The 17,803-nt window shown below is 42.4% G+C and overlaps 1 protein-coding gene across 5 annotated transcripts in view; it reads left to right on the top strand.

Annotated features, from left to right (window-relative positions):
- The first annotated feature begins 306 nt into the window (after positions 1-306).
- The window catches only part of LOC110984014 (uncharacterized), a 90,926-nt gene continuing 73,429 nt past the window's right edge, over positions 307-17,803 (top strand). For all 5 annotated transcript variants that reach the window (XM_022243796.2, XM_022243795.2, XM_087131266.1 and 2 more), the window contains exon 1: positions 307-1,082. The gene's annotated coding sequence lies outside the window, so the exon portion shown is untranslated. The remainder of the gene's footprint in view (positions 1,083-17,803) is intronic.

Here is a 17,803-nt window from a genome sequence, read left to right as displayed (position 1 = left end):
CCGTTTCTTCCATCCAGCTCATTCATCGTAACCTTTTAATAATGCAGCACCATAATAATGCAGCACCAGTGACGTTCGCTGCTTGTTGATTACTATTCATGCAGCATTGCACAACTGGGCGTCAACATCTGCCGCGCAAAATTCCTCGCATCCAATGAAAGCAGCTCTCAGTTCAATGTTTCCTGTATTAACCGCGCTCACTTCGTGTATTGCATATTCATAAGGTCATCAATGCAAATTCTTGCAGAGTGCGGTCGTAGGAGTGCTGGTACAATGCTGCTTGGGTATAAAACCCGTCTTGGCCAGGTTACGGACCATTTAAAGCGAACGTGTTGCCAGGGAGCCGAATGTGCGACGGCGCGGTGATGAAAGCTTATCTCTGACACTTCGCTGAGGCCGCTCATCTTCCGCGCAATCAATAAAAACGACTGCAGTCAAGCGGCTGTGCCGCTCCCATTGGCCAGCTGACAATACTGGAATCGGAACTCTCGGAGACAATTTCCCCGTATTTATTTTTCATCTGCTCGATAAGGCTGCGATGAGCGCAAGGGACGCTGCTAAATCGGGCGTAAGGCTCTGCTCGTTTTCTGCCCGCCGATGACGCGGACGAAAATTGAGCGGTAGAACTCGATTTCGGTGCGAAACCGGACCTGGACTGGGCGTCGCGGGGGGATGAATTTTATGATGCTCGGTCGCTATCGGGTGGTCACCATCCACGACGTCCTGAGAATGAGCCTTGGCTGTGAGACGTAGTAGTTGCTGTGCGTTTCGAGTTTTGTTGATGTCATAATCCACAGTGACGTTTTTGACTGAGTGGCTTGGACACGTGTTGTTAATCCGGTAGGGCTTAGGGAGTATTTGCTTTATTTCAAACTTACGGGTCGTGCAGCTTTTTTCTTCAGACCTCTTAGAAGCTTCGAAGAAAAACAAGACAAAAGAGAAGCGCTGTAATAAAGAGGCTGCAAAGTCTGGTCGGATCAGTTGGTTCCAGTTCCAATCGGCGGGGAGTTTCAAGTTTCCTCATTGTTCACCACTGAGCTGATGGTTTCACCTGTGTGCTTGACTTGAAGCTTGTTCTTGAGGTAAGTCAGCGGCATTTTGCTTTTGACAACCGTCTCTGATGAATCCGAAAATAACAATCCCCTTTTTCGCTTTGTAGTTAAGCAGAACACTTTGCCAAATACCAGTCTGGACGGGTTTCTCTTGTGGCTGGCGTTAAACAAACGTCAAACAAGCGTCAAATTGGCGCGTCCCCTCGAAATTATGAACAACTCGATACATAGAACCCGTGCATTGTGGGATTTCGTGTAGATATTAGAACCAAAACAGAACTCATCACATGCATCCTGCGAAGCCTTTCTCTGAGATTAACATTACAGTAACAGTCAGACTGGTGCATATTTGTCATAGATGTACAGTTCCCAATGTGTTAAACAGTATCAAACCGATATCGCGAAATTAGTGGTCACTCTCCGTGTCAAACGTGCGAGTCGCAGACGCATTAACATTAACAACTCCGGTTGGCTATTAATCAGGTTGTCTATATGCAATCGTCTGAATCAGTCTGGCAACCTGGAAGATCAGTAAATTGCACGATATAATTGATCATCGCTCGACGCGATTACGAAGGAACATCAGGAAGCGTTATTACCATAGCAACCAAAAGCAATCCGATCTCAGTATGAAGTCTTCTTTCTTAATGTTTCCTGTGGAAATTTGTCCACTGGACGGAGGGAATGAGCGTTGAGAAATTAAAAACTAATCGGGGATATATTTCCATGCTTGTGAATCACACATCGCAAACCATCCGTTGCTGAGACGTAATGAAGCGGAGGGACTCGGATTTCAGCGAGAAATGTCACTTGATTACGCCCACCACCATACGATAATTATGTTTGTCAGGGAAGACGACGAAGACACACCCCAGATGGAACATCAAGGGTCCTCTGCGCGGATTTCACTGAACTGCTGCTGAAGGCACGCTTTATCCGCATGCCATCGTCGGGCTTCTCCAACTTCATGTATGAACCTAATCTTGAAAATGACTCACAAGTTGCCAAAGCCATTTTCGGGTCAAAAGCCTTTAATGGGATTTTGCACAATGTAAACCATTAGGAACTCTCAACTTCTCTTACAATGTCCATTTTCAACGGAATATCGAACTGAGCGCTGCAGCAAAACAGAGATTAAGGTTTACTCTTTTAATCTTAAGTCCTCCACTCCTTTGCTATTTTGAGGGTGGTTCAACACTCTTGCGGCACATCACGGGAACCTTGAATTGAAGATGGGCGTGAGTTTTTTAAATTTTTAGCGAACACATTGCGTTCAGCATTATTAAAGGTAACATGCCATGGACTGTACAACAATACGAACAGATCTCAACAGACTGGGAGAAAGGCCCTTAAGATCTAAATACTTTTTTCATTAAAAGTGATAATGTGGTTGGTTTTGCTTGATTACAAAATCCTTTTATCAATCAATCACACAGGGCCAAACTCACCAAAAGAGCACAAGAAAAGGTACAAAAGAGTCTTTCACAATATCCAGGTTTTGAAGAAATTTTGACCATTAATATTGTCCAAACAAGCTATGGAAAGTGATAAACAAGTACAAATGTGGATCGTGCATCAGGCAAATGTGGAAAAGTGTGATACACACTCAGACACGGGGCTATGGGGGCCACTACTGTTGTGCCTTTGAATGGCACCACACTCGACATTTTCCTTACCATAAAACCAAAAAAGTCGAAGTTTCTCCCTTTTACTGCCACAAAGGCGGACAGCCATATAGTTACATTGCATGAAGGCTTTCCAACATGCATTTAAGTCATAAATATTCTACTTTATCGCCACTGAGCACAACGGCGTAATTTGGGCCAGCCAAGCCTAGCAAAGGCCCTTTTCAGTGTAACGTTGAACTGCAGGGGCGCAATTTCTTAGAGTTGCGTCGAAGAAAGGACTGTAAATGCGCATGTCGAGCAAAAATTAGCTGAGAACCTCGAAGGAGCTTAACGTATCACGTTGGGTTTTGACTGGTAAGCTGTTTTCTGCTTAGAAAATATAATATCTATACCTTCACATTTCTGTGCATACCAGCTCCCATGAAACTGACTCTGTATTATGGTTGAAGCTATGGCCGCGTCCGACCGACTTGGCTACGGCTTGACTACACACGACTCTGGGTAATTTCTGGTCGCAGCCAAGTAATTCGGACACGACCTTCGTGTCTTTGCAAAGAAGTATAGGCCTACACGTACCTCTTAATTTTAAAATGGTACGCGGGAGACTCTTGGCGTCGATTTGGTGACGACTCACTCAGTGAGACCGTCCCCTGATACGGAATCTGCAACACTGGCCGAGTTGCAACTCCGTTTCGTTTTCTTTCTGCCTTTGACTCACAAGTGGCTGTTCATTAAATCTGCCTAAACTATGAACGCAAATGATCATTTGGGTCAACAATTTCACTTAAAATGGCTATAGTCAGACTGTGCCTGAGACTTTTCTCCAAAATGTTTTCGTTTCTACCCAAGGCCACTGTTGCATTGAGAAATTCATGAGTTCAATCCAGTTTTACCTGTCGAAGTCATCCCGTAGGCATTTTACATGCGATTATCAGAGGCATTGCTACGATCAAAGGAAGACCGCCTACTAAGACTCCTGACTCGTGGCGTGCTTTATCAATAATACAGCATAACATCAATTACCCATTTTCGTGCCATGTGCACGTGTCGAAATACCTAGACCTGTGTGTATTTCATTCCAAACGAAACGCCGTCTTGCGTGACTAGCATAATTATGCTGTTCAAATAGCAAGAGGTATCGTGTATGTTGTAACCTTTAATACTGCTGTCAGCTTCCTTTTGGACAAAAAAATCTTGGAAGTCAATTTGAACTGACATAGCGAAGATTTTATTTCCCTTTACAATCACCAGTATCATGTAAAAAATAACCGAGTGATGTATTAAAATATCACCTCGGCTGGGATAAGTAACTTCCAATTAACTAGAAGCGTAATGTACCAATTCAAGTATAAACAAAGGGGAAGGGCAAACAAAAGGGTATCAAAAGATTGACCACTGAGGCCAAATGTCAATTGAGGCAAAATGCATAATGGTTTACAAAAGAAAATCCACCATGTTAAAGACTTTTTCTATAAACTGCGTATTTTCACAGACGATTCTGCTGCACAGTGCTACCAGATAAATGGAATAACAAAACACAACTATGTGAAGTTTGCGGTGACACCATGTAAAGAACCACACACACTCAAAGAGAGAATTTGATTACATGGTGTCACCGCAAACTTCACATAGTTAGTACTTTCGCCATACATAGCCTCAAGTCTTATTTAACAAAACACAACTTTGTTTCTTCATTACACGTCCGCGAATCAGACTTTGTAGTCAGCCTCTGTATTAAAGAAAAAAACATGAGCTTCCAACATGCATATGCATGACTACAGTACCTCATATGTCATGGACAATATAACCAGAATCGGTAAATGCTGAGGTAGAATAATAGGAAATTGGCCGTCTTGTGTGAATACGCTGTTGCCATAAAAAGGACTGCGCAGCATTGAAGGGCAAAACAGTGCCTCATTAAGCACAGTTGTTGAGCTGTTTGAAGCAAAGTTTAAGGAGTAAAAAAAGTGAACGTTTGCCATTTGTTAGACCAGCTGCCGTCATAAGTGGTGCAGACAATGATTGGGAATGCCGCGGGCACGCCTTTGTTATTGTCCATTAACGCTAACATTTTGAACTCAAAAGATTACATTCATACCAAGCAAAACCAGACTACGTGCGCCAATAATTCCTCCCTGTATTTCGCTTGTGGTTGCCGCCTCTAGCTGTTTTAACATGCGTCTATCATTCATTCTACTTGACCGAAGAAACGAAGAGCAAGGCGTTGAGCTCGAACGCCGACGTTTTCCGCAAACAATCCCGGCTGCTGTGTCATCCTATCCGGATGATTTTTACGCACGGTGTCAGAGGCAAAGTAAATAAAGCCAGCACCGGAGACGCACGATTTTGTCCCAGAGGTAACCTCTGCCCATAAAAACTGAGCTTTTTCTTTTCAATGTAAAACTTCATTCACATGACTTAATGTTTCTTTTTAATTTCAGTGGCGGGCATTCGTGCTTGAAATTTAACAAATTATTCATCATAGGCAGCGTTTGCATACATATGGGGTAACTTTAATTTTAAAAATGTAATAATCCGATGTGTTTATGGCGCGCATTACATTGAATTGGAAAATAAAATATCCCCGTAACCGCCAGATGGCATTACACTGTTTAACAACCCATCCCACCATAATTATACCAAACTTGAGAGAATAGATACAAAATGCGTTCTTTGTACAAGTGAAATCGATTTGAAACAATGATGCTGGGAAATCAATATGTGGAATGATGTTGCTTGACTTCGTTATATGACAAAAGAACATCACATAGTAGTTACATACTGATGTGATTCCTCTCTTTCTGCTTTTCATTTTTTTTCTACATAAAAATACTTCTTGAATAACATTTCAACGTGCATAATTTGCCCTTCTGAAGTTCTAGTTGGGTCATCATAATGGATTTGCCCAGTAGATTTTGTACATTTCTTTCTGAAAGCGAGCAAGTAAAGACACTGAGGTCCATCATCGCTTAGCACAATATGATCTAGCCGCAGTTTTGACACGAATTCCTTGCTCTGGACACCGGTTCTTACCTAACAGAGTGGACACTTTCACAATATCAAACGATAAGAGAACAGAGCAATTACATAATAATGCCCATTTTGGAGGCGTGAGCTCCCTTCACCCTCTGTAGGGACACCAGTGCCAACAGTAAATGGTAGCATGCACAGCCCCACTCGTGTTGTTATGGGAACAGTTTCTCATCATTCTGCAAGAGGGGTGATTCGAAATATAAGTGTGCCCTGCTGTGGATTGCACTTGAGAGGTTTAGAGATTTTTGGGGTATAGGTTGGACCATTCCGTACAACTAAATGAAAAAAGGATTAAATCAAACTGCTCCCAAAATGCACTCACCAATCGTCTCCCTTGACAAACAAACATATTTCCCACAAGGCACTGCGAGGAAATGGTATCGTGGGTCATTCTTTAGGTTTGGGGTCCAAAAGTACGACATTTTTGTGTCCCTGTTATAGCTGACTTTTGTTATTTGACATGGATGATGGCCGGAATTGATTTCAAACTATCATTATTTGTTTGGCAGGTAATTTGCATTAATTTATCACTCTTGGAAATTGTAAAATGTGGTCTGAACTTACAAAATCATATGTCAGATGTGAGAGGGACACGAAAAAAAATTGACTAGTAATTCATAGAAATCACCCTTATACCCGTGGCAACCTTTGGTGGCGTACTGTATTATGAATTGTTTATATCAACATGGGAGTTAAGTTTTTTTTCTGCTATAAGAGACACATAAGAATGTTCATGTGAGCCGTGCATTTTGGCAACAGAAAGTCGTATTCCTCACCTAAATGTTAGCGTAAAACACGTGACCGTACATCCTGACGGTAGATTTAATTTCCTTCGAGCAATACCTTTTCCATCTGGCAGGCATCCGACTATTTCAACAGCCCACCTGATACTCGGATGACTGCAAATGGCATATCGTTCGAGTCTAATCTCTCTTCTTCTTGGTCATGGCAGTCCCTGTAAGCAGTCGGTCTACACGATGATTGAATTAAAAGTTGAATAGCTGAATATTAGCAAAACCAACCTGTGTGTTTGTACAGTGTTCTGGCGCAGCTGATCACTGGAGTCTAGATATTATAGCTCACCCTTATTTTCTTACTGGGCTAAAATTGAATTTCCAGGGTCAATATTTGTAAAGCGAGCAATGAGGCAGTCGGCCAAAACAGTCTTTATTTTGAATGTCTCTCAAAGGCTCTCTCTGTGAGACTTCTTACACGTACACCACAGCTCAGTGGAACTTCTTTTTATGTCTTCAAAGCTATTTTTTAACCCACCCAGACTATTCCGTTCGCACTGGATGTGTCTCCGCGCTATTCGTGCAGTATACATGTAGTTATTCGCGCTATCTACCCGGAACTTGTTTATACACGTTTTATTTTCAGTGAAGAAACATCTGTAGCTTATTCTGCACGTGCCTAATGTGCATGTGTTAGTCTTTCACAGTGATCCACAGCACGTTGAAACGATCTTCATATCAGATGAACTACAGCTTAGAGAAAGTCTTAGCATCAAACACGTCCGGCAGATTCAAAATGATTTGGTTTTGAAATTATTGGCAAATAAACCGCAGAGTAATCTAATTTAGTGAAGAGCTTTGCGCTGGCAAATAGTCGGATTTTGCACGCTAACATGTGGCGAAATCCATCATATATGTTATCAAAGGCTCTCGTGGGATACAGTCAAAGGCGACCGCTATTTATTCCTTTTTTCTATGGAATCGAGATAAACGTGTGAAGAGAAACAGACTTGCTCTAAAAGAAACAGAGAGGGAAAAAAAAAAAGAAACCAGAAAATGCACAAGGTTCCCATTATGTTTCAGGCCCTTCTTGCGATTCGGTTTGGTTCCAATGGTCACTATGGGGCTTTGACCATGGTGTGTCCACTGTCCTGCGCAACTTTGATGGCAGGGCTCACACCATCAAGTATACCGGTAAAGCCGTACTTCTGAAGGCCCCCGTGGCGCCGCCTAAGAGGTATCCACACTTTCCCGTGCGTTGACATACCTCTCTCATCGCCCACTTCATACAAGTGCACGCCAGGAGGGAGCTATCCACGGCCAAGGCTATTTTTAGCGGCGGGCGAACAATATTGATGTCCGAGGCATCAATTTAACAGCAATACACCGACCAAATTGACATTTGGCTCTAGTGGGACGTATTAATTTCTGTTGAAAGGGATCCTTAGTTTTAAGATATGAAGTGGATGCGTGTTTAATTTCTTTCACGGAACGCACTCGACCCGCCTGTCGCATCAACTAACTGAAACCTTCGTGATTGGAGAGAGAGAACAAATCTGGAAAAATTACACATGGCGTGATGGTTATTTGCTTATCGGTGGTGAAGATCAAGAAAAACCAACCTCGAATCATTTAGGGGGAATCTGACACCTGAAACATTTGAGCCAGCAATCTTGGACAAGTACCCTACCAAGGATGTCCATTTGGTTCATTTTGTATTGAAAAGGATGTCTTTTGTAAATATAATCATATTAGGGAGGCATCTACCCTACTTGAAGGCTGGCAACTTTAAAAGAGACACTAAATGTACGTAAAATTTGATAACAAAAATAGAAGTGACCAAGATGAGCTGCTTCCTTCGTAGATGCAGCTTTGTAACAAGTACAACCATGTGTGAGATTTCAATTTCCATTTACTTGAAGCAATAAGCTTTTTGTGGAATCCTCTACTGCATTTTTCTTGCAGCGTTATTACAGCCATTTAATACATTTCGCAGAGAGTGTTAATTATTAACAAGCTCTTGTCTGGCGCAATGTTTTTTTTCTTTTTAAACTGTGTATAATTCAGACCTTGCGCAAAAAAACCATGCGTGTTTTTGCCCGGGAGACAGTTTTCGAATGTAAGGTAGAGAAAAGTTGAAAACTTCTTTTCAAGCCAATTAGGCTCAATGTCGTTTGCTTTATTAAACGACTGTACTTCCTCTGCAACTACAACATCTTGGGCCACCTATACAGGATCATTGTAAAGATGTATGACATAGGAAATCGGTTGACATTTCTTCCTAAAGAATATCACGACCTCAGCTTAATTAAATATGCATTTGTTTGCAATATAATACATCAAACGCACTTGTCACTTGGCTTTGGGAATAATGTGATACGCATAATACATTAGCAATGGCGAGTGAGATGCATCCTGGCATGAACTGTGAGCCTGTAGTCATCACCATGTATATCCGCTCCGTTTTTAGCGCTTCCTTTGCTGGAAAACGCCGCGTGTGGGAAAAGTTTCATGATGGGGGCGTTCGATCATAGCTTATAGGGGGCAGTTTATGGCCGCATGCGTTGTGTCAAAATTAATAAGCGAGACGGTGGGAAAGAGGTTAAAAGCGAGACAACTCGTGAACAGACTAGACTGGTAGCGCGTGCACGCATCCCCGTTCATTGTGCGATGAAAATGCGCCATTTTTGGTCCCTCGTGGACGTACAAAAATGGACGTAAAGTATCTTTCTGTCCTCTGGCACGTGACATGGCTTAACGCGCGTGGAGCTTTCCCCTCTTTGCATGCTACTGCCAAAGGCATGCACAGCCTCGATCTGGCAGCTTTACACAATAAATATGGCTGGTTAAATGATTCCCGTGTATGTTGCTTATATAATTTTGTGTGAGCTGTGTTAGTTCTTATACTGTGCGATTGGACAAAGTGATTCTGACGCGATTGGACAAACTGCCAGTTCGATGCTGTGCATGCTATAGCGCTAGGCCCTATTACGACGGCGTGCAAAGAGCGAATTGAAATAAGTATCCAGAACGCGAAGCGTACACACAGTGAATGGCTAGTGTCGCTTTTAGTTTCGATTAAGTGCGTTTTGCGTTCATCACGTTTGGGCTGCATTTCTTGTATCGTTCCTCCAGCACGTGACCTTCCAGATAAAGACGTCATAAATATCTTTAAGGTGCATGACCCACAAGAACGCAGAGCAAGTAATGGTTACGTCATGTGACAGAGACAAGGAAACTGAAGAAAGTACCTTTTTTGATTCGCTGCATGTAACAACAAATTTTGGAATCTTTAATTCACGTATTTCAGAGGCGACAAAGGTTTTCTCAAATTCTGCCATTTTGATCCAGCTTCTACCTTCTGTTCTTGTTCGGTGGGAACAATGACTCAACATAAGCATAAGCAAAGTCACGAAAACTCTTAACCAAGTGACAACAAAATATGTCCCTGGCTCATCACATGTGTTACATTCATGGGTGCGTTCAATCAGCTTCCATACTTTGACTTGGTTTAATTTCGTCCCCAGCGTCTAGTAAGTTTGGTATAACACACACGGCCGTGTTCCGGTTTAACTTCGTCCCCACCGTCTCGTTACTTTTACACAGCATTCATGGCCGTTCCCAGGTCAGGGTTACCCTGTGCACGCTAATCGAACGTACCCTGTGGTTCCATTACGCACAGCTCGTACACGCGTGCTACTTGCCTGATCTACGGTACCAATGCGCCTTGAGTAAAAGCTCCCCTTAATCGGTTGAAAAGAGTCGTGTTGGTCGAGAGTGCTCGTTTTATTGGTAGCGATGCGACCGTAACGTTTCCATTTCGAACCAGCGAAGTCCCGTTCTTACAAAAGGAGCCTGCGTTGCTACGGAAATTGCGCCCTCTTTTGGTCCAGCTCGGGACTAATAGAGCGTTTACAACTTGCCTGAGTTCACGATTGAGATCGCGTCCGACATGCCCGTGGGTGTGGCGTCGCCGCATATATTAGCCTACATGCAACTGAAACAATACTCATGCATTGTCCTGTCAAAATCCAGCTGCTTGCCGTGTCCTCTTACCACATACATAACTTTTCCCACATACCGTCGGGTTGGGAGTGTGTCCTCTCTCGAAGAAAGTGCAAAGCCTTCGCACGTGCAACGGGCTGCCGAGGAACAACGATCTTTACAATTATTGGATTCTGAACACCCGATCCCTTTCGCCATCCAATCTCATCCCAATTGCTGCAAAGGGCTTCCCACAAAAAAAAAAGACCTGTGCACTTCTTCAAAAGCTCCCGCCGAAGCCAACTGGCTCCGGATGCTATTGGATTTTGGCTCCGTCGTTATTGCATTTGCTCGAAATTTCCGACAAACCGAACCGTTCTTATTGAGTCTCCAATTTCTGTCTTTTTGGAAAAAAAGTGAATTACATGCTGAGAACTTCAGTAGTGGAGAAGTGCTTCCTCTGGGTTTAGACATAACAATGGAGCAATGGTCTGTTCTAATTGCAGTCCGTCTGAAATTACTTCCGTCTAAACCGAAGATATTGCTGTGAAGACTAACGCAAGCAGTTGCGTTAGAAGTTGAGAAACGTCCAGCCAAATAAGTGGAGGAGACGTTTTTTATGCTGTCTTGTACCACCATACACGGCAGATGTACAATTGATGTAAAAATATCAGTTCATCTGGCCGGAAATACTGAGGAACGTTTCTCAAAAGAGTTCCCCTCTTTTTCATTAGACCCGAAACCTGAATTTGTTTTATAACTGCTTGTTTTGTTTCAATCTCAATGGAACAGATATAAGAAAAATTGCTAACACAAGCTAACCTTTGGTATGAGAGTTTCAAATCTGCTCTGAAAACATTAAATGTGTCAGTTTCGGTTACAAGGACAAAAACTGTTCTTGTCAGTCGAAAACCATAGTGACAAGATAATTGACACGATTTTTGTAGACTCATACGGCTGGAAAAAAAGACTACAACACTGGAAAACGTGGATGTGTTGAATGCTTGTCATATGACAACAGCTAATTGTCTAGTCATACCAAGAAAATGCTGACAACATTCCATTATGGTGCGGTGCTCACTCCTGTATGGACTCATCAGACCCGACAAGCTCGAAAGTCAACTGGTATAAAACGTTTGTGCTGGTAAGCAGGCGGTTATCGGTTCGAATCCCAACGGAGCGAACGCTTGTTTCTTTTTCATAAGGTCTGGGAAAGCACTGAAAACTTGTACCTTTGCTTGTTTGTTGCTTTTCGATGACAACTTATCTTTTTGACAAGTGAATTCCTGTAGTTACAGATACCTGGGATAAACAAGCCGTATCTTGTCAGCGTGACAAGCTTTTGCTTCGAGTGTGCGTGTATAATTCAACACGTTCCCTTCATCTTCTTTTGAGCACCAACATTTGTTTTGAAAGGTTATTTTGGTACAGACAGAGAAAAGAAAGAGTCGGTCAGTTTAATCCGTTCCCCGATGCTTCTCACAAATCAACCGATCTGCCTTGTTGAAGTCATGCGTAATGCATGAATCTCGATCCGCGTGTATTACCCCGACGGCTCGAGTCCTCCAGTGGAAGTCCATGCCAAAACCCGGGACGGGCAAAATCACGAAAGGTGATATACTATCCCGGCAGCAGGTCGTCTATACAGACGATTGGTGTTTTCTGGGGTTTCTCCCCGGCAGCTGACAGGGTGTCGATAACTCGCAGATCAGTCTCTGCCACGCCTGGGGCAGAAAGACGCTCGACTAATCGGATTTGAGGCGGGAAAATGCCGCAAGAGAGAATTGCTAATGACTAAATATATCCAACACCCCAGCTCGTTATTCAGTCCATGGATTGTATCAATAGTCCATGACAGAGGACCCAAACGAGGGTGTTTTGCCGGGTATTCTCGGGCGCGCAGCCAGGGTTTTGATGTTTCTTGCAAAAGCGAATTTTCACAGTGAGGCGGTGAAGACCACATCAAGATCAGAGCTGAAATGGGAATATGTTATGTAGCACGTTTACTGAATACCTCTATTGGTTGTTTTCACCATCTTGTTTTGCATTTATTTTTTATTTATTACCCATTACACGTCCCAAATTTTCTTTTCAAAACTTCTCAATCAAGTTCTTAATGGGTCTGTTCGGTACTAAAGGCAAGGTCGTTTGAGAACAAAAATTAATCACGCGTGCGAGTCACCGAACGGCAACGTCGACAGGGCAAACCTCGCGCGCGTGTATCGGTGTTGCCAAATGATCTTGGACGCGCTTCATTTTTGGCATGCGCTACATACAGACCCCTTGCAGTTGGTACTCGGCGACAGTTTCCTTAACATGGCAAGAAACAACTGAAAAAACAAACCCTTGAACACTAGTGCAATCCCTGTACTGAAATTCCAAACAGGCTCTTCAGCCCAAGTTATCAACATCGCGCATTATAACGTCTGGGACGACTGAGGATGTTTGGCTATGCAGCAGGCGCACGATTTAAGGAATACCAACGAAATTGACATGAAAAATGTCCTTTTTGTTCTCATTTATTTCTAAAATCTCATAAAGGGATGGCCACATGATCCAAATTAATCGTGGGGGTGAATTGGCATGGAAGTGGTTTTATCAATAAATACTTAATAAATGGAATGGAAAAAAAAAATGAAGGAAATGAAATTTGGCAGTACAGCGTGCATACTCCTTTCAGACTCACAATGTATGTTCTAACGCCAGACACTGTTTACCCAGATAGCACACTGGCATTTTGTTTGATAACACAGTACTCAAATATTGCCATAAGATTCGGACAATTCAATCCCCTTCAGCCCAACACATTTCAATCAGCGAGGGAATTTTCCTCAATAAGGTCTACGGTTCCCGTTCCCCGAGGCCGAAGCCTGTATACCCTAGGATTAACTCAAACGTGAAATACATAGACCCGTAGGGAATAATGTGTGCAATTGACCAAGCTGACCCGAGGCGTTTCAAATTAGAGGTGTCAAACTTGAGAGACATAAGTGGGACAGACGATATTTTTCTTCCATTTTTTTGCGCCTGCCTCTGCGTTCAATGACACACTTAAATTACATCCTCTTTTCTGGTTTCATTTTTTAGTTTTCCCAAAAGCTTTCATTCTTAAGTGATGCAAACACACCTGTATAACAGTATAAGTATACTGTATAAGTATAACAACAGAGGTGTGTCACCAGCTTCAGCCACACTTGCTTTTGTTTAATGGTTTTACTAATCTTGAAAGTGCATTTACCTGCAGTATGTACTAAGGACTTAGTATGATTGACAATCGAGTAGGCCGATGCATCTTCATCTCACTGAGCTTGCCTTGTTGCCCTTTCCAATAGCTCAATAGCTGTGAGAAGTATGTTTTAGTAATTGATTCCCAAGCTGTACGTTATTAAAACGTTCATTAATAACGGTGTCTCCTTCTTGACATAGTCCAACAGACGCATCACTCTTGCCTTTCTCGTATTTTCTTTTTCAATTGACACAGACCTTTTCTCAGTCGATATACGAATTCTCCAGAAGATCTGGTTGGTCCTCCAGAAAAGTTGAACCAAGTTCTCGCAGAATCAACTAATGGACCGTGGAATGGCAATTGCTTTCCTCTTTAAGTGTTTGTGGCATCTTTATAAACCTATGGAAACCATTACTGTACATGTGTCGCAGAGAGGAGTAACTGAAAATGACAACGTAATAGAGCTTATTACAAAATGATGCCTGAATTTTCCTTCCTTTTGAGGCACCCACCTGCACTTTTCGGGTAAAAACGCCACAGCAGGTGTTATAATAGAGCACCAATTGCCTCTCAGTATATCGTCTTTCATTGCAAGCGGAAATCCGATGCGACACTCGACCGTCATGTACCCAGTGTCCGTGCCAAGTGACCCTCTTACCCGATCGAAGTGCTTGTCAATTCGAATACAAAACGTCCAGCAAGGCTATGGCCGCGCATGGCAGCGCGCGGCGGGCTAATTGCTCCGGATCAGTCTGTGGCAGGACCCCGGATTTACGGCGATTAGTGAAGCGTTCAGGGATGTTTTCTTCTCTCCCCAAGAGATGCTTTTTACAGATGGGTAATGGATGGGTGGTAGGAGCGAAGTGTCAAACCCGAGGCAGTGTGATGCCTAGGCTAAGTCACCATTAATCGCTGAGCACAAACCGACCCCCACGGGTCTTGGGACGCTCAAAAGCGTCCGTTGTTTAAAAATACACTTGGCCCTTTGCATGTTGAGACAGATACGGAAGGTGCTGAATAACCATTTCAACCGTCGCAGGAAAATTCCCAGTTATACTGCTAAGCATCTGACCTTTCGGATCACCTTAGATGTCCAACTGATTCAGATATCTGCGTTTCTGAAAACATCCCTAAAACAACCACAAATGCAAATGTATGCCACCACGGTAGCATTCTGCGAGAAGAGTTATCATGAGCATAATAAAAAAAATTACTTGATTTCCTGAATACGTATGGGTGTTTCTTTTCACGTGTACGTGCAATCTGGAGGTTTACAAGATGTGACAAGTCAGATGAGGAGCCGGCTAGCCATACCATTGTCGATACTGTTGTCATAAAAAGAGGTAATCCGTTAGTCCCCTTTCCGATTCATTTTCTTACTTCGTAATATAATACGACTTTGTACCTTAGGGATCCAGCGAAACTATTATAGCTGTCACGGGGCGGAGCGTTTCTGTAACTTAAGCGGACTGAAGTGTATGCTTGATGGCGCGTTTCTTTGCTGACTTGTGAAAACAGGGGCGTTGCAAATCGCATGGAATACCCTTGCCACCTTGCATGAAACGACAATAAAAGCGAAAGTTGACGTACTAGTTGCGTGACTCTTGCTACAATTTTTTATTAATTGTTTTATTCAAGCAGTCCATAAATGAACTTCAAAAGCAATGTAACCCCGCAATACGGTCATCTTCTGGTACAGTATGTGTTAATCTCTCGAGAGTTCCAGCACGGAAAATTGTACTTGAATTAATAATAAAGTACTAAAACACTGTATTGTATTCCAATACGTTTTCAAAAGTACAAAAAAGTACAGCTACCAAGGGTCCATTTCGGCGATGGTTAAACTTGGTTCTTGAAACGAATATCACGCATGCGTCACGGAGACAGTGAGCCACCGGCTGCGCTAGAACTTGTTTCTGATTATAATCCGTGTGTATGCATTTTCATCTGCGAGACGATTTACACGAAAATTTATCGTCGGCACGGAACCCACACCATTTGGCAGAAGAGGATAAAATAGGAAAAAACTTGTCATACTAAAACAGCAATCTGCGAACGTTAGTAATAAAATGTATCTGTGTATCTATGATCTTATCTGCCATGATATCCCCAATATTAATGATAGACTGGAATTATTCACAATGTGGAGCACTTAAAGAAATATTTTTCTGCCGATAGATATATTTCTATGTTCAACAATAACGTCGGGTTATTCTATCGTAAATGGGATTCCTTCATGGTACTTTTTGACTGATTGTTTTTATGGTTTGTATAATTTTACAAATCGATGTTCATTTGCCAAAACACATGTATGAATACATAATGATGAAAAATCAGAAAATTCTCCTGGAATAAAAACAACCCCCCCAAAAAAAAACAATGTGGAACACGTAATGCTGTCCATCTTTAAAATATGCTGTGCCAAATTCTGGTGCCGACAAATCAAGACGCAGCTCATGGTAATAAGAGTAAGTCGTGTTTTGGAATTTAACCTTTGATATATTTCAGGTATATTAAGAATTCAATTTTCTCGAATGTATTTCAAATTTGCTTGATTGTGTCGCCTGAAAAGAAAAGAAGGCACTCAAGATAAAATCCTCTGCGATATTCGAAAAGTTGGAACCATTTAGTCTGGTTCCACTTGTGACCATCAGTGTAGTATTATGCATATTACTCAGACAGCGAAATGATATTTTGGATATTTGATCTAGTATTCGTCAGATATCGTTAGTTTGTTTAGGCGGACCAGACGTGCGGATTGTGTGTTTAAGTTGCTTACACGGGACCTACGTCAACAGACCATAACCGAGCATTGCACAAGCTGCTAGTATCGAATTCCAGCCTCGCGCACGCTGCTCTGTGCATTTTTGTGCGTATTCCCTTCGGCAGCGGTTCATCAGCCGGTCGCTGGGAGACATTTGCCGCTCAAGAGGCACTGCAAATGGAAGAGGTGGAAAGACAATAAACAGGCGATGCATGCTTTCATTTTCAATCCTCAGTCGTTTTGGGCTCATCCTAACATCCTAACCTTGTTAGATCAGGTATCGTATTCAGCGAGGTGTCACCCGTCGTGGTCAACACTGTATCCGGCCCCATAGCCACTGCCACTTCTTGCGACAGTCATTAGCAGACGCAGTCAAGTGTAGCGTTCCATCAGTGTAATTCAATCACGTCGCGAACAAGGCGATCGCCGTCTGTTGCAGACACCCTGTCAACTCTTTTGACAACAATTACAGCTGCCTCCACTAGAATAATACAGCAGAGCTCGGCTGCACGCAAAAACACTTTCGTTTGCGACTGGTGCGCTTTTCATAAAAATCACGACGAGGTTGCGAACCCACACACCAGGAAAACGTGCATTGTCCCCAACTTTTATTCATATCTCAGAATGTACACTAGTAAAACCAAACATTTTTCTCATGACCATTACCAGTAACCCATAAGGCCTAAAATGGAAATGACAGATAAACATGCAAAAATATTCTTACGATATTTCGGCCCACATAAATCCCAATTCCATATATGGATGACTATGGTCATCCTAAGGAAAAAAAACAGGAGACGCATCTGGTTGACGCGATCCGCCATGTATATTGTATAATTCAGTAATCTCTTTAAATAGGTACCCATGTTTAGTTCTTGATCTGTTTAAAAACTGGAAATTCGAACTTCGTTATGATGCGTGCCTATGTTTCAATGCAGCTGTTTTTCTCGCATGCGTATTAATTAACCGTTATATCGTTCTACAGTCTCCTAATTGAACGGAACTGAAGGACACGAAATGTGTATAAAACAAGGCAGATAGGAAACACACGCATTTTATTTCAGCCGAAGAACCTTCAGGATTTTCATTAAAACACCGTACTAGCAATTCATAAATCATTTTCTTTTCTAATTGCTTCATTACCGGGTCTTATAACGTGCTCATCTTTCAGGCTTTTCCAACGTCGATGTTCGGCAATCATTGTGACGCGGTGACGGGTAATTCAGTTGGATAAGTTAAATGAGCGGAGCAGTTTTAAAGCCAGATGTGTCTTCGGTAATAAAATTACCATGCTAGGCCCAATCCACTGGCGGGTTTATGAATACTTTATAGATATAGGAATACATTTCAGATCTGAACTTTGCATTTAAATCCAATATTCT

Source organism: Acanthaster planci, linkage group LG21 (assembly GCF_054643075.1).
Source record: "Acanthaster planci isolate LZ-2023a linkage group LG21, COTS_SCS, whole genome shotgun sequence".
NCBI classification, from domain to species: Eukaryota; Metazoa; Echinodermata; class Asteroidea; order Valvatida; family Acanthasteridae; genus Acanthaster; species Acanthaster planci.
This window is presented reverse-complemented; position numbering and strand designations above follow the sequence as displayed.